This window comes from Heterocephalus glaber, unplaced genomic scaffold (assembly GCF_053883595.1).
Source record: "Heterocephalus glaber isolate CG9 unplaced genomic scaffold, H.glaber_assembly_v1.0 deba00001613, whole genome shotgun sequence".
NCBI classification, from domain to species: Eukaryota; Metazoa; Chordata; class Mammalia; order Rodentia; family Bathyergidae; genus Heterocephalus; species Heterocephalus glaber.
The window spans coordinates 20,047,542-20,061,264 of NW_028258384.1; the positions used below are offsets into that span (position 1 = coordinate 20,047,542).

General features: G+C 33.7%; 1 pseudogene; it reads left to right on the forward strand.

The window, feature by feature from the left end:
• Positions 1-366: 366 nt before the first annotated feature.
• On the forward strand, positions 367-1,809 carry LOC101711660 (coiled-coil domain-containing protein 112 pseudogene; annotated as a pseudogene).
• The last annotated feature ends 11,914 nt before the right edge of the window (positions 1,810-13,723 follow it).

A 13,723-nucleotide genomic window follows, 5' to 3' on the forward strand; every position in this document is an offset into this window, starting at 1 on the left:
ATAGCATGGATAGTTACAGCCCTCACAATGAAACCTTGCTATCATCATGGAAACCTCAAAATGAAGCAGAAAGAAAGCAAAATGAATTTCTCTGAAATCTAGCAAAGCAGCCTGCAACCAAAGGTAGCTAATTTAAAAGTAAAACCAATGAATGGAAAATGTTCTGAGTACTTAGCCTGGACTACAACAAGGCTTAAGAATTCTCTGACATTGAGCCCAGGCCCTCCCCTCACCTCACCCTGCCCCCCACTCCTGTGGGCCACTCCTCACAGACCTGTTTGGGGAGACCCTGGGGAGTTGCTCAGGTGTAAACCCCCAGACCTGCCTGGTCTCTGCCCCACCCCTCGAGCGACTTGGTGAGGAAACATGGCTGCCTTGATGAAGGTCATGATGGTGGCAGAGGCCTCGGTGGTCGCTGGCACGGTAACTGGGGCAGGCGCGGCCAAGCGGACCAGAGTGGGAGTGGCACCAGTGATGCAACAGAGTTATTACTATAGAGAAAGATAAACATAGCCATTTCTACAACCAAAAAAATGACTTCAGATTTGAGCACAATATGCTGGAAAAATTGGAAAATAAATTGATTAACAGCAGAAAAATGGAAAGAGCAAAAATCCAGCAACAATTAGCCAAAATACATAACAATGTAAAGAAACTTCAGCATCAGTTAAAAGATGTGAAGCCTGCACCTGATTTTGTTGAAAAGCTCAGAGAAATGATGGAAGAAATTGCAAATGCAATCAACACTTTTAAAGAAGAACAAAAACTGATATATGATGAGCTTATTAAAGAAGAAAAAGCAACAAATAATGAATTGAGTGCCATATCAAGAAAAATTGACACATGGGCTGTGGGTAATTCAGAAACAGAGAAAGCTTTCAGAGCAATCTCAAGTAAAGTTTCTGTAGACAAAATGACACCAAATACTCTTCCAGCAGCAGTGGTAGATTTTGAAAAATTCCTGCAGCAAACAGGAGGGCGACAGGGGGGCTGGGATAATTATGACCACCAGAACTTTATAAAAGTGAAAAATAAACATAATGGGAAGCCTGCATTTGTGAAAGAAGCTCTAGAACACCTCCCGGGAAGAACACAGGATGAAGTTCAACACCATGAAAAATGGTATCAGAAATTTCTGACTCTAGAAGAAAGGAAAAAAGAGTCTATTCATAATTGGAAAGCTAAAAAGCAGCAAAAGAAGCAAGAAATTTTCAAGTTAAAAGAGAAGGCAGACAATATTCCTGTGCTTTTTCATAGTAAACCAAAAGGTAATCAAAAGCAAAAAGAGGAAGAAAGAAAGAAATAGAAGTTGGCAGTGGAAGCTTGGAAAAAACAGAAAGTACAGAACTATCAATGAAATATGCTTCTAAGTTAAAAGAAGAGGAAGAGAAAAGGAAAAAGCAAAAAGAACACCAATGCCTGCTTAAATTAAAATTACTATTAGAAAGTTACACCCAGCAGAAGAAAGAACAAAAAGAATTTTTGAGGCTTGAAAAAGAGATAAGAGAAAAGGCAGAAAAAAGGAAAACTGTTGCTGATGAAATTTCCAAGTTTCAAGAAAGATATTTATATAAATTTGAATTGAAAATTCTAGATAGGCAAGCAAAAAAAGAGGGAAAGACAGTAAAACAAAGAAGACTGGCAAAATTAAAGGAAAAGTTTGAAAATAATGTTAGTAGAGATCCCTCTAGGCTTTACAAATCTACCAAAGGTTGGGAAGAACGAACCAAAAGCATAGGACCAACAGGCTCTGGACCACTTCTACATATCCCACACAGGGCTATTCCAACCTGAAGACAAGGAATATAGAGGAAAATGTGAGATAATGGAAGTACTATTCATTTGATGAGAGTACTAGCATATTCAGTAATACCAGGAGAGCATGACTAACCATATTCTTTAAATACCACTAGCCTAATCAGATTTTTTATTGTGCTGTATGTAAATTGAGAGGTACTGTAAGTTTTATTCTGCATCATTAATGGTTCCTGTTTCTACTAAAAGGGTGTTTAGGGAGGGTATATGTTGGCCTGTTACTGATATGTTATTTATATAAATTTATGTAACAAACATCCATTTAAATACCCAAAGCATTTCAAAGATACTTTGTTTTTGTCATCGCATAGCAAAATAAATCGAGGCAGTTTTAGAGAAGCATTTTTTAAACGAAAATTTTGTAACTTTTGTAACTTGGAAGTAAGTTAGCTTGAATAATAAAAATGTCTTTTTTTTTTAAGAGTTACAAAATAGCTTAATACTTTTTCTAAGTTCAACATATTGGTAGTTTGTCAGTTATTACTTTTTTGTGTAATAAATATTTTGTATTTGAAGCAAAAAAAAAGAATTCTCTGACATCAATCCATCTCTTCTTTCCCATTTCTTTCTGTCATTTCTCTTTTTTTAGTCATTAAGTTAATTAGTACATTTTAGGTATATGATGACATTCATCATTGGGAATTTGTACCTGTACATGATATATCTTGGTTCTTATTTTTTTCCCCATTCCCCTGCCCTTCCTTCAACCTCTCCACCCCTCACTATTTGCAAAGACTTTGTTTCTGATTTTTCCTTTTCTCATATTCATTCCTTCTCCTTCTTTCCTTTCCCCACCCCTGTCATTTCTTTTTAACTGTCCTCACAAAAAGAAGAGCAACTAGAAATCAACAATTAAACAGGAGTTTACAAGATTTAAGTACCTAAGAGAAAGGCCAATAAAATAGTCTATTTGCTACTAATATTAAGAGGTAAAATTACATATGTGTGAGAAGAAGCTTCCTGTATTATTTGTGGTCATTTCTCACTGTGATAAAATTTTTATAAAAATTGATGCAAATATAGGGTTATTTCAATCTGTTTAATTAATCTGTATAGTTAGAAAAATTACATATACAAAGCAGATGGCACTGAAAATGTGCAAAGTCCAATCTTAATTTATAAAACACTGATATCAATGACTAACATTTGTTGTTTACTATCTGTTAGGCCCTATTTTAAAGTCTTTATACCTATTTTCTTAATGATTTTTCACATTTTTCAGTTGAAGAATTGCAGCACAGTTAAAACTACTAATGGGTAGAACATGTCCCCAAATACATGTCCAATTAGTATGAATATTTGCAACTTTGAATGAGAAACACAAAGGAAACAATATTGTTTCCATTAAATGAGATGAATTACGTATAACATTCTTTGAATGTTAACTGATTGTCTTTTTTAGTTAGTGATGATCCGTAGCAACAAAGAACAGTCCCTATGAGTATATTGACTAATAGACATGTCTAGATGACACAAACTAAATATCTCCAGCTGCCAAAAACTGCCAGATATAATTGGTAATTCAGTACCTTAATGAACAAATCATCTCTGACCATCTTAATATATCTTGGATAGGCATATTTTTATTCTCAACAGTTCAAAAATATTTTATGATGATCAGCAATCATAGGATGTATTTTTCCTTATTATCTGTGTTTTCTCTTATGAAAATGTCAGTCCAAGAATTTTTCTGGTTATGCTTCATTTCTGATAAAAATATACAGAAAATTAAGCTGATACTTCTGTTTTATTTCCATTAAACAATAGGAAAAGTCAAACTAATGCAGTCCTCTTGCTGTGTCCCAGCTCTATCAATGACATAACTCTGCATGATACCCAGACCCCAAGATTTATTTTCATTGTTAAGGAAATTGTTTAAACATTTTCTTTTAGGCTGTGTTGGGTGAGTCACATAACCACTCTGAATTTCTGATGTAGCACTTGTGAATTGGAGGTGCACAGATGGAAAAGGTGGTGATCCCTTTCCTGCCCATCATAAAGAGTCATGGCTAATACCCCTATAACAAAAGACAGGTTAATTAGAGAAAAAAGATTACAAATTTATTTGATCATAGTTTTCCATGTCACAGGAACTTATGAGTGGAAAACACAATGACCAAGGATGAACTATCCATTTTGATGCTTAGGTTCGATGAAGCAGGGACAGCCAGATTGAATGGGAAAACCTAACAAGGTCTGTCTCCTCAGATTCTTCTTGGCCCCCTCAGTACAACATTCCTTCCTTCCTTCCTTTATAGAATGGGAGTCTTGTGATCTACTATCAGACAAAGCAGGTCAGATAATTTATTTATTTCCAACTCCAAGATAGAAAGGCAAGGGAAAATCAGAGTAATATTTTTAAGGTTTATGATTCACTTTGGGTAAAAAGGATTGTAGTTTTTATGACCTGCCTTAGGAAAGAGAAATTCTAGTTTATATGACTTGCTTCAACTGTATAAAATGAAGCAAGAGACAGGAGGTCAAGAGAAGGTCTCAGAGAAATTTTGTTTCTAAGGCTTTCACTTTGGGGTATTGTTTGATTTTGAGCCTCAATAAAGAAAGCAGCAGAAAAACAAAAAACAATAAGATTTACCTCAGGGTCATACTGACAAAGATTCTTTGGTTGCCCAAACTTTAGTCAGTCTTCTGAATCTTCTAGGCGCAACTGTGTAACTCCTTATAGAATTCAATTTTAACCAAGAAGGCTAATAAGTCAGTGTAGTAAGAATCCCTTAACCTCAATATCTGGTCAAATTCAACATCCTCCACCATCTTCCCAGTATATCTGATCACCTTGGCTTATCATCAGCAAGCATCCTGATGGATCTGTTTATCCAGAGTCTCCCTGGTACTTGAAGTTTTCTCTTAAATAATTTTCTCTCTTCTGACCTTCATTCTTCTCCTTGGCTACAGAGTCCCACTTGCCTATACTGTATTCAGACAACACCTCTCCCCTACCACAAGGTCCCATTGCACTGGCCCTTGTACCTATCTCAGTACTTTTGATTAAAGTCTGCCTTAACATGCTGTAGCATGTACCATTGAATATTTTTCTTTAACATATAGGTGAATATTGTAAACTTCCTGCCACATAGTACAAGCTAAAAATAGAGTGGATATTAATAAGTCTAGAATGTCATCCAAATAACATATCTTTTCTCAATAATAAATATACTTTTATAAATAGGTTACTTAATTTCTCTCCATGCTTTTTATTCATCAGGTATATGGGCAAACAAATATTAATTATTTTTCTCAATAAAGCCACATGCAACATTGCTTATTTGCTAAGACATTAAACATGTAGTATCACAAACATTACCACAATAAATTAAAGAGTATTAATGTGTGCACATTATATGTATATATATATATATATACTTATATATATATACTTTTCAAATAGATCTTATGTTCCCAACCCATCCAATAAAAAATTCAATAAAACTTTGTTTTCCCTTTTATTTTCATTCTGAAAATAACACAATTTTGGTAGACAAATGCCTTCTAGTACAACTATCTGGAATAGACAATCTACTCAATTGAGATAAACGCAAAGACAAGCCTTCTATATAAAATGAAAGAGTGTTTGTTCTTTTCTCCCTTGCAATTCTTTTTGAAACTTCCATATGTATATGTATGACAGGTAGCATGCACACTAACACTTGCAAATATTGGTCTTGTCAACCTTCATTTTCCCTGTTTTTGTAACTTTCACAAACCCCCACATTTTAATATCATGGAATCCCTCTGAGAATAGCTTCATCTTAAGTCTACATATGTGCAGTTAGAATAATGCGCTATCTACTGAGACCAATATCTGTAGTGAAATTTTCACATAAGTTGTTCTCAATGTTGCTGGGGAAATATATACAAAATACACTATTTTGTCATAAATTTGATGTTGCTTGTGATGAAATTTTTTAGTGTTTCCCAATGACTATTAGAAAGTTAAACTCAAGACATTAAACAATAGTACAGGGAATTATACAATTGTTTAATTATACATGTACAATTATTTAAATGTACCATTGTACATGATAAATCTTTTTTCAATGAAGATAAAATATTTGAGAAATGACCCCTGAACCAAAGTTTTAAACATAATTTTTCTTTTATACTTAAATGGACATTTATCAGATACTGATTAAAATGGTTTAAGAACAAGAAGAAAAATGACACATACCTGATGGAGAGGAATTGAATTTTTTCTTCTTTAACAAAGTAACATTCATCATTTTACCTCTCCTCTGTTACATTTCTGTTCTCCGATCAATTGATGCCTTTGAATTTGGATTTTGCTTAGTCACCCTATCTGTGTTAGATGAATGGAATCAATAATAATACAGAGATAATGAGTTCACTAATATTTACATTATTTTCTTCCTATCTTTTTGAACTCCAATCTGTTTCAATACTACATGCCTTTCAAATGACTCTACAGTGTTCTCTACTTAACAATGAATCAATAGAATTTTAGCCATTTTTTCCTTTGCATAATTGAAATCCCTTATTAATGGCAATGTTGTTAGATAAAGAAAAAATCAATATAAGGATTTTTTGGGGGGGTGTACCGGGGATCGAACTCAGGACCTTGTGCTTGTGCAGTAGGTGGCGAAACCACTGGGCTAAATCCCCAGCCCAATGTAAGGATCTTTGAAGAAGAATGATAGGGACAATATTAGTGGTTTATTGAAAACAGATTATTACAGATAGACCAGAATTTTAATAAATGAGTGCATGCAATGAATATGTAATTGAACTTCTAAAGGTGATGCCACTGTTTCCTAATAAATAAATTCTTATTGTGGTAATTTATTTTCCTGACATTACAATTGGCTTTTGTGGCTGCAATTTGATATATCTTTGTAAAATTGTTTCCACTGACATTTGTTTTCAAATTAAGATATAGATGTCTTTGTGTTCTTTTTGGGTTTAACATTTTCTTTTAATGTAAAAGTTACATCAAATTTTAAAACATTTGTATACATCAAAAACTTGAAAATTACTGATATTTAACGGAAAAATTAGTGCATTAAGTTCTTTAATTGAATTTAATGTCTGTAAGATTGTAATTGCTGATATTAAAATCTTTTATGGTGAACAAGATAAATATACATTGCTAATTTGTAATAAATGCAAACAAATGTAAATAGTGGTTTTTATATTGCTTTAATAATTTTGAATATTAAATTTAAAATTCAAATTATTCTATTATTTTATCCTAAAGGATATTAATGTCTTAAATTATTCATTTGTAGTATTAGAATGTCATGGAAATTATCCTGATCTTTTCCTGGGAAAACATTTCCTCTCTTAAGTGCATTTAATTATTGGATGAAATCACACAAAATTGGGTCTATGATGATTCTGACATGGATACATTATTTTTAGAGGATGAATACTGGTGAAATAACAAATCAAATCATATCATTCAAATAGTCATTGCACAAGCACAAGTGCTCCCCTCCTTCCTGACCACAAATTCCTGATGGCAATTTTTTTCAGTGTCTGTGTAGGTATATGAGCTTGGTGTAAAATTTTCTTTGCTTGCCTAGATTTTTTTCAACAATGATTGGTAATCAAATGTGTGACCTCATCAACCCTCAACATAGCAGTTAAATAAAAATTTATAAATTTTAAATTATCTTAGTTTATGATAGTAGAAATGTTGTATTTTAGGTCTAAATATTCAATCTTCTGGAATTTAGATGTAACAACCGTTTGACCAGGACTTTCCAGCTTGAATTACAGAAAGGGTTACAATAACATTAATGTTCAAATCTCACTAGCTTGTTTACATTATTTTATTTTATTAGTACATATTTGCAATACATAATGATTAAATCCTCCATGAGGAGTTAACACATGTACAAAACACATCTTAATTCTTCATTCCCCTCACCTCCCTTCTCTCCTCCATCTCTTAGTCCCCTTGCCTTTGCAAGAAATCTATCTCCCTGCATCCTATCATCTTTTATTTTGTTCCATAATATATTTATATTTTGGGTTTCTTGTATAAGAGAAATCATGTGATATATAAACTTGTGTCTCTGATTCATTTCACTTTACATTAATTTCTCAAGGTGTATCCATGTTCTTATGAATGATTCAAGTTTATCCTTCTATATGGCAGAGTGGCATTTCATTGTGTATAAATACCAAATTTTATTTCTCCAGTTACCTGTTGATTTAGGACACTTTCAAGATTTAGCACTGCTATAATCATAGGTATGCCTGTATCACTGTAATATGATGTCTTTAGCTCTCTTGGAACAATACCTAGAAGAAAAATAGATGGACCAAATAAAATTACTATTTTTAGGTTTTTGAGGAATCTCCATGCTGATTTCCAAAGTGGTTATACTAGTTTACATTTCCACCAACAATATAGAAGTGAGACAGGAGATTAGAACATGGCAGAGCTGCTGGACTTTTGGTCGTGACCTGTGAATCACAGAGACTTCTCAAACACAGAAATCCAGGACATGTGTAGAAGCCTTGCACCTGGTACTAATCAGATAATTTTTTTTTCAGTTCTTCTGGCAAGCAAGCCTTTGATAGAATGGCCTAGATGTGATGTGAGAATGGGAGTATGAAAGATGGCAGCCATTTTCTTCATGGCTACTGCTTGCTTTTTTGTGAGTGGTCCACTGTGTGTGCAGAGCATATTTACTTTCCCTCCACCCATTGTGCACTTATCTTCTTTACAACACTTCTTTTCAGAGCACTTCTTTTCCCTTCTTTTCCTACCTTTAATCGATATTTTTCACTTATATTGTCCAGTTCTTTGTACAAGGCAATGAGAGCTTGGAAAGGGTCCCTGGAAAAAGTCTACAACACTCTATAACCCTGCTAACAGGGTTCTTTATTTCCCTGTAGGCTTGCCAGCATTTATTATTTGATTTCTCAATGAAAGACATTCTTTCTGGAATAAGATGGAATGTCAGTGTAGTTTTAGTTTGCATTTTATTAATGGTAAGAGGTGCTGAATATTTTTTTCATGTATCTCTTTGCCACTTGTACATTTTCTTCTGAGAAGTGTCTATTCATTGCAGTTGGCCATTTTTAATTGCATCACTCTTGTGTTACACTCATCTACCTGGAGTTAGCTCTCCAAGTCTCATCAAACCTTTTCACATTATATTTGGGGATTTAGACCAGGTCCCCCATTCTCCCTACAGCAAATTCTTTTGCCACATTAATAAGCATATTTTAAATAGTCTGAAAACACTAATATTAATATTTCCCTATTAGAAAGGACTCATGTCAACCAAGTTCTTTCTGATTTATCTAAAAAGTCATATTTGTATTTTCTGTTAGACTACAGAGAAACTACTACAGGTTCACTATTTCCTGTGCATGATTTCAAAATTCAGAGTACTCTGAAAATTAAAAGATTTTCCAGATTATGTACCAAATTTATCCAGTTCAGCAAAGTTTAACTGAGTGAAGTTATTTCTTATCTTTATCTTGCCATTTATTATAAATATTTCAGTGTTTCTTTGAAGATATGTTAATTTTATGATTATTATGAGGTATTGCTTCAGATCCATTTGAATTGTTACCCAAAATTAATATATATTCCATATTCTTCTTCTAAAATTAAAAAAAAGAGCTGGGTATGGTGGTGCACCCATTTAATCTCAGTACTTTGGAGGGTGGGGAAGGAGGTTTTCTAAGAGTTTGAGGCCATCCTGGACTACACAGTGAGTTCAAGGCCAGCCTGAAGTACATAGCGAGACCCTGTCTCAAAAAACCATAAACAAATAAATCTTTGAATTACAAAATAAATGTGGCTCCATGAGATTATATATATACTAAAGGGATAGTCTTAACTAGTAGAAAGAGTAAATATGACATATGAAAAACAGAAAAAAAACTAGTCAAAAAGATAATGAAAAATTTCATATTCATTCATTTACTCATTCATCCCCTATTCCCTTTTCCCACATCCTAAATAACGTATCAAACACCCTCTCCCCCACTCTCAATTGTAGATATAAGAATAATGTCAGCAAAGTCCTATCTTTTCTTTCTTTCATTCACTTTTCACTTTTTTCTTCTTTCCTTCTCCCTGAATTATTTTCTTCGTCTTCATTCCCTTATATATCTTCTACATCCCGGCCTATTTTGCTGTCTTTACTATATCAAAGTCTTGCTGGGTTATTGTAAAATGGATGAAATTGCTAAAACAAGTTTTAAATTATATGATTGATATGTGGTTGTTTCTATAGATGCTGATTTCACCAGTAGTTCTTCCCTACTTGCAATGCAGTGAGCAAGACTGATCCTATTATACTGAGTAGCTTGAACAGGTGTATAAACAGCAAAACAAAACCAAAGCCAGGATCACATCACAGGGCAACATACACTAACTAAAAAGATTTCTACAGTAGTTACAGAGGTTTTCTACCCTAAATGATCTGCAACCCTCAGCACAGAAGCAATAGAAACATGACAAAATAAAGCCACAGATTGCATCCAAAAACTCTTAAGTCTCCAAAAGCTAGTCACAGAAGTAGAAGTTACAGGCAGAGAACTAAAAAACCAAATGATTAAAATGTTTTAAAAGATTAAAGAAGAAACAAATAAGCAGAACCATAACATGTTCTGTGAGCTCAAAGAGTGTGTAAACAGATAAATGATTTAATTAATAAAATGGTCAATGAGCTTAGAGAAGATAAAACAAAAGCTGATTTAATTAAACATGACAATACAAGATATGAATGCCCATTTTAGTAAAGATCTAGAGGTTATGAAAAAAATTAAGCAGAAATCCAGAATATAAAAAATTCAATACAAAGTAAGAATAGGAGGAATCACATTACAAAGAATGTTTTAGAAAGTCACATTATTATATTGGTCTTAAATCTATATAATATGTAGTTTTTTATTCTTTATAATCCTCTGCTAGAATTGTTTCAAAAATTCTTTTTACTAAAATTAGAGATTTTAAATTTTAGAAATAACCTAGGGTGTCCATTCTTACAAGTGTCTAGGAAGTTTATCTTACAAATCTCTAGAAGTTCATATTTGTTTTCCAGCACTGAATAACTTCAAGAGGTCTCTGTTTTTATGTTATTTCCTAGTCCTATATGTGTCTATGACAATATCTGGAAGAATGGTAGAGGAGTTTATTGAAGAGCATACAATTTCTTCTAATTAAGTAAAATAATAAAAATAAAAATAAAAAATAGTATTTATTTAAAACAGTAGAAATATAGATTATGTTTGTTCTGTGTTGTGTGTGGGAAACAGGTCTGTGCTTTTTAGTCTTCTCATATGAATAAAACATTGCATGACTTGTGAACATTATTATCTTTTATTTTATTTTATGGTCATGAAAAACATAGATAGTAATAAAGGCAGACATATGTATCCATTTTACAAATAAGAAAACTAAAGTAATGATAGGGTATTTTGACAGTACTCTGAAAAAGGAGATCAAAGAGGATATCAGAAAATGGAAAGATACCCCTTGCTCTTGGGTAGGAAGAACTAACATAGATAAAATGGCCATACTACCAAAATTGCTAAACAAATTTAACAGAATCTAAATGAAAATACCAATAGCATACCTCTCAGAATTAGATAAAAGAATTCCAAAATTTATTTGGAACCAGAAGAGACATAGAATAGCAAAAACAATTCTAGGTAACAAAGGCAAGACAGGAGGCATCACAATCCCTGACTTTAAATTAACTACAAAGCAACTGTAATAAAAACAGTATGATATGGGCAAAAAAAAAAAAAAAAAAAAAAATCAGGCCCAGAAAGAACTCCAAACAGACTCAGCCACCTTATCTTTGACAAAGGGACCAAATATGTTCACTGGAAGAAAGATAGCCTCTTTGATAAGTGGTGTGGGAAAAATTGAGTATTAACTTACCAAAGATTAAAACTAGACCTATGTCTCTCACCATGCACTAAACTAAAATCAAAATGTATCGAAGATATAAATATTAAAACAGAAACACTAAATCTGCTGGAAGGGAGAATAGGTAGAACTCTTAAAGACATAGGTGTAGGCAAAGACTTTATGAACAAAAGCCTGATTATATGGGGAATATTCCCCTTTGCACAAGGAATATTACAAAGAATCCACAACTGGGATTTTATCTTATTAAAAAGCTTTTGCACAGAAAAATAAGTCACCAACAGAGTGAAGAGACAACCCACAGAGTGGCAAAAAAATTTTGCCAGCTGTTCCTCAGATAAAGGACTAATATCTAGAATATATAAGAAACCAAAAAAATCAGACTCCCCAAATTTAATGACCCAAGTCAAAAATAATCATCTGAAATGAATAAATTCTCAGATGAAGATGTAGAAATGGCAAATAAATGTATGAAAATATGTTCAACATCACTGATCATTCAATAAATGCAAATTAAAACAATACCAAGATTCCATCTCACTCCAGAAAAAATGGCAATCCTCAAGAAGTCAACCAATAACAAATGCTGGTAGGAGTGTTTGGGAACAGGATCCCTTCTCCACTGTCGGTAGGAGTGCATGCTGGTACAACCACTTTGGAAATCAGTGTAGAGATTCCTCAAAAAACTAAAACCAGAAGTCTCACTTGACTTAGTGATTCCCATTCTTGGTATTTTCCTGAAGGAATTAAAAGCATCATACCACAGAAATATATGCACATCCATGCAGCAGAATTTGTAATAGCTAAATCTTGGAAACAGCCCAAATGCCCATCAAATGAGGAATGGATAAAGATGTGGGGTTTTTTTATTCAATGGAGTACTACTCAGCACTAAAGAAGGATAAACTTGAGACATGTCTAGGTAAACTGATGCACCTTGAGATTATACTCAAGTGAAATAAATCAAAAACACATGTGTAAATATTACATTGCTTCTCTGGTATGAGAAACTGAAAGAGTAAATAAGGACCAAAATATATACTTGATATTATGAAATAGAAAGAGAATGCTCTAATAGGAAAGGGAACTAGTGAGGAGAGAGGGGGGAAAGGAAGAAAAAGAAAAGAAAAGAATGAGAAAAGAAGGAAAAAATGGAAACAAAGCTTTTTAAATAAGGAGGGGAAGAGGTTGTTGCTTGGAGGGTAAGGGAATGGGAAAAAGAGGAATTAAGATATATCATGTACAGGTTCAAATTCCCTATGATGAATGTGACCATTATGTATATATAAAATTTATCAATAAACTTAATTAATAAAAAGATAGGGTGTTTATCCAAAGTACAGAAAACCATCTGTTGTAAATATGGACAGTTCTATACAACTCTCCTCCTCTTTGACATCTAGTAATATTTCTGCAAATGAGACTATACTATATATAAAAATGATGTTTATAAATTACTTTCTTCCTCATAAAATAATGACTTTCCTGCCTGGCCCAGAGGAAGGGGCTTCCTGGCCACCCTCAGTCCCACCACTCCCAGCCCAGAGGAAGGGGCTTCTGAGATGCTGTCTCACCACTCCCGGCCCAGAGGAAGGGGCTTCCAGGCTGCTGTCCATCCTGCAGCTCCCACCCCAGAGGTAGGGGCTTACAGGCTGCCATCCATCCCACTGTTCTGGGGCCAAAGGAAGGGGCTTGTAAGCCACTGTCCCACCTCTACCATCTCAGAGGATGTGAGTTGCACGGGCACCAATAGAAACCCCCACCTGTTAAAAATGAGAAGACGTGTAAATAAGTCTCAAAAACAGACTTCCAGATCACATACAGCAACCCAAAAGGGAAATGAGATAGAACAATCTGATACTCAACTACCTGGATGCACTGAACTGGCAACAAAAGAGGATCTGGAAAAAATTAAATCAGAAATACTTTGTCAGATAACAGCAGAGATTGTGCTCATAGTGCAAGACATGATTAATAAATCTAGAGAAGAACTGAGGAACATGATGGAATCCCAAAATAGGAAACAAA